Source organism: Ailuropoda melanoleuca, chromosome 9 (assembly GCF_002007445.2).
Source record: "Ailuropoda melanoleuca isolate Jingjing chromosome 9, ASM200744v2, whole genome shotgun sequence".
NCBI lineage: Eukaryota > Metazoa > Chordata > Mammalia > Carnivora > Ursidae > Ailuropoda > Ailuropoda melanoleuca.
In genome coordinates, this window is record NC_048226.1 from 90730135 (window position 1) to 90738383 (window position 8249).

An 8249-nucleotide genomic window follows, 5' to 3' on the forward strand; every position below is an offset into this window, starting at 1 on the left:
TTTGTTTTTTGGGGTTTTGTTTTGTTTTGTTTTGTTTGAGAAGTGGCACCAAACAGGACCACTGCATACAGTTCTGGAGGTTGCACACTGCTCAACTCCAGGAGCAGCTGTTTGCATAAATATAATGTAAGTGGCATCCCATGGAGTTGTATGATGTACCTACTCTGCTCCATTTCACTTTTTTTCTATTAAAGTGCTTTGGCTCCTGGTCAAGAAAATCCCCTAAGAATGGGAACTTCAGACAGGAGACATCTAGACAACGAGCCCCAATCCCTGCAGCTTCCGCTTCCTGATCACCACGTGGGGATGAAGAATTACAGGTCTCCCCTACGCCAGGTACTGTTCGGATGCTTTAAATGTGACATCTTGTACTTCTGACAGCAGTGCCATGAGAAAGCAAGCATCCCTGCCTTTTTCCCCTTAGGAAATGAAGCTGAGCCATCAAGATAGTGTAGGTAGAAACAGTTAGAGCCAATATACTCACCCAGTTTGGTCTAAGTCTTAGATCCATGCTCTGTCCACTACTTGATGATTCCCTGACAGTGTTAAGGCGAATCCATTAGTCAGTTTCAATATTTTACCACCCTACTGGAAATCACTTACTTGCTTGTGATTAGGACACATACATTCAGACATCACAGGGCTGTGATGTGGCTTAAATTATATCAGCTTACTGTGGCAACACGAGTATCTCACACTGATTAGAACCTCTCCTAGGCAGCAGTATCTGCCTTAGATTCATTAGAAACTGAAACTACCTGCTTTAAATTTTTCATTTATTTGGCATCTTATCAAAATACAATGACCCAGGGGAAGAGTACTAAAAATGGGTCCTTGGTGGTACATGTACCACATCCTGCCTGGAAGCATAATTATGCCTGTATGTTGGTATCCCCCCCTCAGTTGACCCACAGGAAGCTCATGCATATTCTCTATGGTAGTTCTCAACACATCTAGGACTCCCTGACCAATCTAACCCACTCAGTGGCTTTACCTACCACACACATGCTAGTTACGGCCAAGTCTCTTTTTCTTTCCATCACTTCGTCGCACCTAACACCTACATCCAGCCACCTGTGGGATTCCTATGCCTCACTGTCCCATGGCCCCTTTGGACTTCCTACACCCAAGACCACACATATTCCCTCTTCTCACCTTCTTGTTTTTCCTCTTGTGTGTACTTTCTCACTGAATAGGACCACCATGCACAGGGTCACCCAAGCCAAGAAGCAGGGAGTAGCCAGCTCCAATCCTCCCTCTTGTCCATCTAGACACCCCTAAATATGTCTGTTAGGGTGACGATCAGCTGCCTGTAACAGAAAACCTGAACAACAAACAAATGAGAATAATTATTTAAATAACTCAGCTGCTTATCTCTCCCATTAAAGAAGTCCAGAGGTAGGAAGTCTGAGCTCCATATGCTGGCATAATGGCTACCAGGGATCCAAGAGCCCTCATTCTGTTCACCATATAGTTGCAACATCCATCCTAATGTCACCTCACAGCTCAGGAGAGCTCCTAGAGCACCACCATCATGTCCATGGTGTAGGGTAGCAGGAGAAAAGGGACCACAGGGTAGAGGGAGGGGGGAATTTCTGGCAAACTTAACGGCCTTTAATCAGTCTTCCTCCAAATTTCACATTACACTCCTGCTGAGGTTCCTCGCCCATATCTTAGAGCTCTGAGAGACTAGTCAATATAGTCTTTTAGCTGGATGCCTGCTCTCCCATAACAATGAGGTTATGCTATCAAGGCAGAGAGGGGGAACAGATCTGGAGACCCAAATAGCTGCTTCTGCCATCCTGAGTGTCGCGGCTTCTACTCATTTTAGATTTAACATACCTGCCTGCTTCTCTCCATCACACCACCATTGTTCTAGTTGAGGCCCGACCCCCGAGGAATAGCAACTTAAAAGACAACCAGAAAAATTTGCACAGAGCAAGAAAAACAATCTTTATCCAACTTAAACTGGCTTTTTCCAATTTACCTGCTCCCCCACCTCCCCCCCAAAAAAAGGTTAGTTCAGAGGGAACAATGATGTAAGAAAGACGAATGTTTCTACCTGCCCCTCAGTTTAATAGCAAGAGATTCCACATGGCAGACAGGAAAGAGGGCTAGGAAGGAAAATGTGCATTATGATAAATAATTGATGTTAATACCAACAACCAAGACAAACAATGGTGATAAATGACATGGAGAGAACCAAGGAATTTGTTCAGCTGTGATATCTTGATTTCAAGCAGATTGACTCGATAATCATCCAACACAGTTTCATCAGGAATTTCATCAATGTTGTCTGTCGCCCCTAGGATGCCAGTCCTCAGTGTTTACTACCAGTGTGTGTCTTAGTAACATGAGCTGGGTTTCTATCCATCACCTAGTTCACAAGAGCTGTCTGTCATTATCTGGAGACAAAAATGAAACGTCATGATGAATCTACATTCCCACAGAACCCCCTTTAACTCTCTTTACCCCTCTATCTAGCCTTGCCTGTCCCTGGCCTGTAGTATCCCCCAAAATTATTACTGCACTAAACTAAACACAACACTTGATTCCATGGATTATTAATTCTTACTTGTATTACGGAGTCAAATGAGCAGTCAGCAGGTCAGAGAATTCAACCCATCACTCTGTGAGTCCACACTGCCCTTGTCCTAATATAGTCAGTAAAGCAGAGCATTGTCTCCACTTCCCAGGATCAAGTCTAGGTACCGTGTGGCTTAGGCCAACCAACTCACCTCCTATTTCCTTATCTGCTAAGTGGGAATAATAATATGGGTCTCACTCTATTTTTTTGAGGAATAAATTGAAATAATCTATGCAAATCTATCAAGTACATTTTACGATTCTTAGGAAAAGGTAGATCACCTACCCTTGCCCCCCAAAATACACACGCTTTTTCCAGATAGTATTTAAAATATTTTAGACCTTATATGAAGCTAACTATAAATAATGAGTCATAACTACTGTTTATTGAGTTAAGTTACACACAGTATCTGACTGAAACTTCACAACAAAGTTGAAAGAGAGCATATCACTCTGAGAAAAGGGAGCTCAGGGTTGTCGAGGTCACAAGTGCTAGAGTCTAGAACTAATCCTGTGTTTATCTTATTTGAAACATTCAAGAGTGGCCAACAAGCATGAGAATTTGGGTAAGATTGGAGAACATTTAAGTTCCCTTTCCAACTTGTTTCTCAATTCTGGAGTCTAATTTTTGCCACAAGAAACTATATTCCATGGTGCAGAGGTTAAGGTGGCTCCCATGCAGACCCTGGCAGTATGGCATGGTAGAAACAGAATGGAACCACTGTGTGTGTGTGTGTCTGTGTGTGTGTGTGTGTCTGTGTGTGTGTCTGTGTGTGATTTTCGTATCCTGACTCAGACTTATATTTGAGAAGTGGGGAGAGGGAGCGTTGTCTTGTAATGGAACAGAAGTGAGTCCATTTTTGAACACTTCCTTTGTGCCAGACATTGTACTAATAGCTTTCTCTCTATAACCTGCAAACCTGCCAGCAAACCTGTGAAGTTGGTTTTATACTATCTTCATTTTATGGTTGAGAAACAAGGCTTAGAGACATTGAATATATATCTAGGGTTCAAAGGCTGCTTTGTTAATACCAAAGCCCCCCCCTCCTTTTTTGACAATATCTATGAGGAATTGAAATAGAATATCTGAGTGGCAGATTACAAAATATGGCCTACCTAACCCATTATGGTGGTTTTAAAATATATCCTCCAATTCTATGATACTCCTCCCTTCAAATGGTGAAGCCTAATTCCCCGCCCCTTGAGTATGGGCTGTATCAGGGACTCGCGTCACACTGGGGGAAGGCAGCTGACATAGTGTGATGACACTTCAGCAGCCTCTGGAAATGTCCACGTGGTGAGAAATTGAGACTTTCTACCAACAGCTCCAAGGAACTGTGTGGCCTTTCCCAACTGCCCTGTGAGTGAGCTATTAAGAATCAAGCCAGGGAGTTCCTTTTGTCTTACACTACTCTGCCTGTGATTGTCCATGGTAGAACCTTTCCCCCTCAATCTACAGCAAATCGTAGTTGGAGAGAAGCACCCACCATTCTATAGCATAAAAACACAAGTACAGCTGTCTTCCACGAAGAATCTGGCAGCATGTCACAGCGGGAACAGAATGGATTCAGAAATCACGGACTTCTGGATCTACCACTGGCACAATGGACACCTTATTTAGCTCCTCTAAATCTTGGGATTCTCATCTACAAAGTGGGGATGATAACTCCCAATTCACCAGGTGATCATAATGATTTTAAAAGATCATTTATAAAGAGCTTTATTCTTCAACAAGCACCAAAAGATGCTTTAGGCACTGTGTTCATTACTGATGGGGATAAGACACAGAGCTTTCAGAGGAAAATAAGCATAATCAAGTAGTTATGTTTTTAAAGTATGGCAAGTTGTACAGCACATGCTTGGTACTCAATAAATATTTGTTTTTTCCTCCCTTTGATCTACTAGAGTCCCTCTTAGTGGTGGTGGTGGTGGTAGGTTTTCTTCAAGACATCTTGTTTATCATGAGAACATACCTCTTTGAACACTAAAAGCATGGCCACAGTCTCCCTCCATTTCCTGGCAGATTTCACAAAAATTGGAGAATTAACTATTCTCCGTGATCCATACACTTTGTTCTTAAAAGAACATAATATTTATCTCCCAATTCATTAATGAGATTTGACATTAGAGTCATTATTCATAAAAAATATTAGGAACTTAGGTCGTCCCCATAATAATGAGCCTACCCACAGTCCTTGATCCAAGGAGGTATCCATAGCCACTGTGGACCTTCCCAGAAGGACATGGAAGGGAGCCTGAAAAACACTTCTTTCCAAATTTGCTCTGAAACCACATCACCAAAACTGACACTCATTTTCCAACTGATGACTCCAATGGCAATAAAATCCTCAGGCTATTCTAAAGCCCAGTGGGGATTAGTGAATAGGTGTACTGGTGGCCATCAGGGGACATGCTCAAAACTGCAGGACTCTGCAGATGGTCTGTAAGTCAGAAGACCATCATACATCACCTGATGGCTTAGCTTTCTGCTGTTTGTCCATTAGTGACACTTTCATAGGAAATGCTGGTGCCATGGCCAGGAGATCACAGTGGATGTCAGGAAACCTGCAATCTACGAACTAATGGGGTGGTCTTTGGTGAGTCATGTCTCCCCTTGTGGAGTTTCAGTTTTCTCAGACATTAAGTAAAGGCAATGGATTCCACAAGCCTTTTTCCTTAATCTAAACTAATATGATAATTGCCCCTTTTCAACGATGATTGCTAGCACTTTGAGCATTCTTCCTTATGCCCTGCTTTGGACTTTTTTTACATTGTTTTTCTAATCTTTAAACAAACCCGAGATAAGTGGCTTTATGATGCTCACTTTATAGGTGCAAAAGGCTTGTGGAGTAACCTCCCTAAAGTAAAAGTCATGTCTGGAGTTTGGACTCAGCTCTGTTCTGCTCTAACCTAAGTGATTCTAGATCGCAGGCTGATGAAATGACAAGTTATTCCAAAAATACTCAAAGAAAAGCCTGGTGTCATATATCACACATGGAGAAACAGAAAAGGTAAACAATATTCAGTCAAAGGTATATTTTATTATGATTTTTTTTCACCTCTCATTTATCATTGAGGAATCCCAGGAAAGAGACTTGGTATCTGTGGACTTAATTGGAAAATTCTAGTAATCCTTAAAATTAAATGTGTGCCAATTAGAATAAACAGGACACATTTATCCTTAAAAGACTGTGTATATTCTGGGGTCCAGAGCACCTTGTCAGCTCCATGCTTAGCTCCAGTATAACCAGAAGGTGAGGATCCCCATTGAACCTTAGAGAATAAAATTTTTTCTACAGAAATTGCTGAATGCCTGCTATGTGCCAAGTAGTATCTGTGCTTCCATGCTTGCATATTTTATTATCTCCCCACATCTAACCAGTGAGTCAGGTACAACGAACCCCATTTTGCTGATGTGGAAAATAAGTCTTAGAAAAAGGAAAGAGATTTCTCAAGGTCATACTGCAAGTAAGAGGCCATGAAAGAATGGACTTGAGAGTCCTAGATTTCCTCATCACACCAAGCCTACCTCAGGAGCATGCTAATCTCCCATAGTTTATTTGGAAAGGCCTACTCCTGTCTCATTCATGAACAGGCAGCTCTAGCCAACAAACCCAGAAACAGACACGAAACAGGAAGTGATGAAACCCAAGCAGGAAATAAGCAGAGTACTTTGACATGGCTGTTGTCTGGAGTGGGGAGCAGGAAAGTTCCTGACAATGTGAGCCCAAAAATAACAAGGAGCAGCTGAAACTGAAAAGGAAGAATCTTCTCTGAAACTGGGTATTTTCTCAAGTCCCACCTATGACCAAAAATAAATCACAAAGAAGTGAAGACAGCAACCTCCAGGAAATACCAGAGTTAAATTCATGCTGAAAAATCTTCTGGCATTAGGGAGAATATCAACATTTCTGGGACATTAAAACAAACCAAACAATTCAAAGGGAAATGTGAACCCCGATATTTATAGCAGATTATTTATAATAGCCAAATTACGGAAGCAGCCCACGTGTCCATCGATAGATGAATGGATAAAGAAGTTGTGATATGTATACACAATGGAATATTATTCAGCCATAAAAAAGAATGAAATCTTGCCATTTGCAATCACATGGATGGAGCTAGAAAGTGTAGTTCTAAGTGAAATAAATCAGTCAAAGACAAACACCATGTCATTTCACTCATATGTAGAATTTAAGAAACAAAACAAATGAGCAAGGGAAAAAAAGAGAGAAACAAGCCAAGAAAGAGACTCTTTACTACAGACAACAAACTGTTGGTTATCAGAGGGCAGATGAGTGGGAGGTTGGGGGAAATAAGTGATAGGGATTAAGGAATACACTTGTGATGAGCATTGGGTCATGAATGGAATTCTTGAATCACTATATTGTGCACGTGAAAATAATATAACACTGTATGTTAACTACACTGGAATTAAAATAAACTTAAAAAAACAACAACAAAAAAGCCAAAACAAACAATAATGATGACAAAAAAAATCAATAAAAAAATTTTAAGAAAAGAAAGATCAGTGGACAACGGTTCAGCAGCAGGTGGCACAGAGAAATAAGAGCCATATTTCATTCAGAGCTTATTATATCTTACCCTTTAACTCCAGGGCAGACTCTATAAGGTAGGTGGTGAGGATTCCCAACTTGTGGATAGGGGAACTATGCTGGAAATTCTTCATTTGCACCTCCAGATCTTTTCTCCACCCTTCTACACCTGGCCCACACTCTAGGAGACTGACATTTATTGACTATATCAATGAGCTCCTTGCCTTCCGGCTTCCAGTTGGGTTTAGTCAATGGGAGCCATCAGCAGAAATTGGAAGGTAGGAGAATGACATCTGGCTCTTCATTGCTCCAACTCTTTCCTGCTGGAACTTGGATTGGCAGCAATCTTCCATTGGAAGTTATAGCTCTCTCCAGGCAGCTCTTTCCTACAGCTGTAGCTACTTGCCAGACTCTGGTAAATGCTTCCTCTCCTTGCCCTTAATCCCAGGCACAGAGTGTAAATGGCTCTCTGCTGTCACCAGCTCTGAGATGCTTCACCATCCCTTGTAAGTGTCTCTTAGCTCTGTCTGCATCTTTGTAAACAGTCTTGTCTTTGAACTTCCTCAATGGTGGCTTTTAAGTGTACAGGCTGATTACTTTGGGAGGACCCTGACTGATATGGAATCCAACACAGAAGGGTTAAGTGGCTGGCACAAAGTCACCCAAATGGGGTGTTAGAGCAATGCTAGTTGCTATAAGATATAAACTCCTAAATCTCAGTGACTTCAATCAAGATACATAAATTTCTCACTCACCTAAGTCCAGCATAGGAGTTCCTGAGTGGAAGGTGGCTCTCCTCCAAATGGTGATTCAGGAACCTGGCTCCTTCAACCCCCCTGGCTCCACTATATTCAAGAAGTGATTTCCAAGGTCCCTCGTGATCATCGGCATCAAACTGGAAGAAGGAAAGAGTACGGGGGTTCGAACACAGAAGGTTGTGTGTCAGGCCTGAAAGTGCCAAGGATCTCTACCACTCATTTTCCATTGGCCAAAGCTCAGTGCATGGGTGTCCAATTGTGAGAGGTCCAGAGAGGATGTGTTTAGAAGGATAAAGGAAAGTGTTGAGGGCAGAACTGGTCAGTGGCTACCTCAAGGGGTGGATATGAA

The 8249-nt window shown here is 41.9% G+C and overlaps 1 long non-coding RNA gene across 1 annotated transcript; it reads right to left on the reverse strand.

The window, feature by feature from the left end:
• Positions 1-487: 487 nt before the first annotated feature.
• On the reverse strand, positions 488-8012 carry LOC117803727. Its single transcript, XR_004627707.1, has 3 exons — positions 7898-8012; positions 1156-1324; positions 488-536 (listed from the first exon to the last, which is right to left on the reverse strand). It is a non-coding gene; the product is annotated as an uncharacterized LOC117803727 (long non-coding RNA).
• Between the last annotated feature and the right edge of the window lie 237 nt (positions 8013-8249).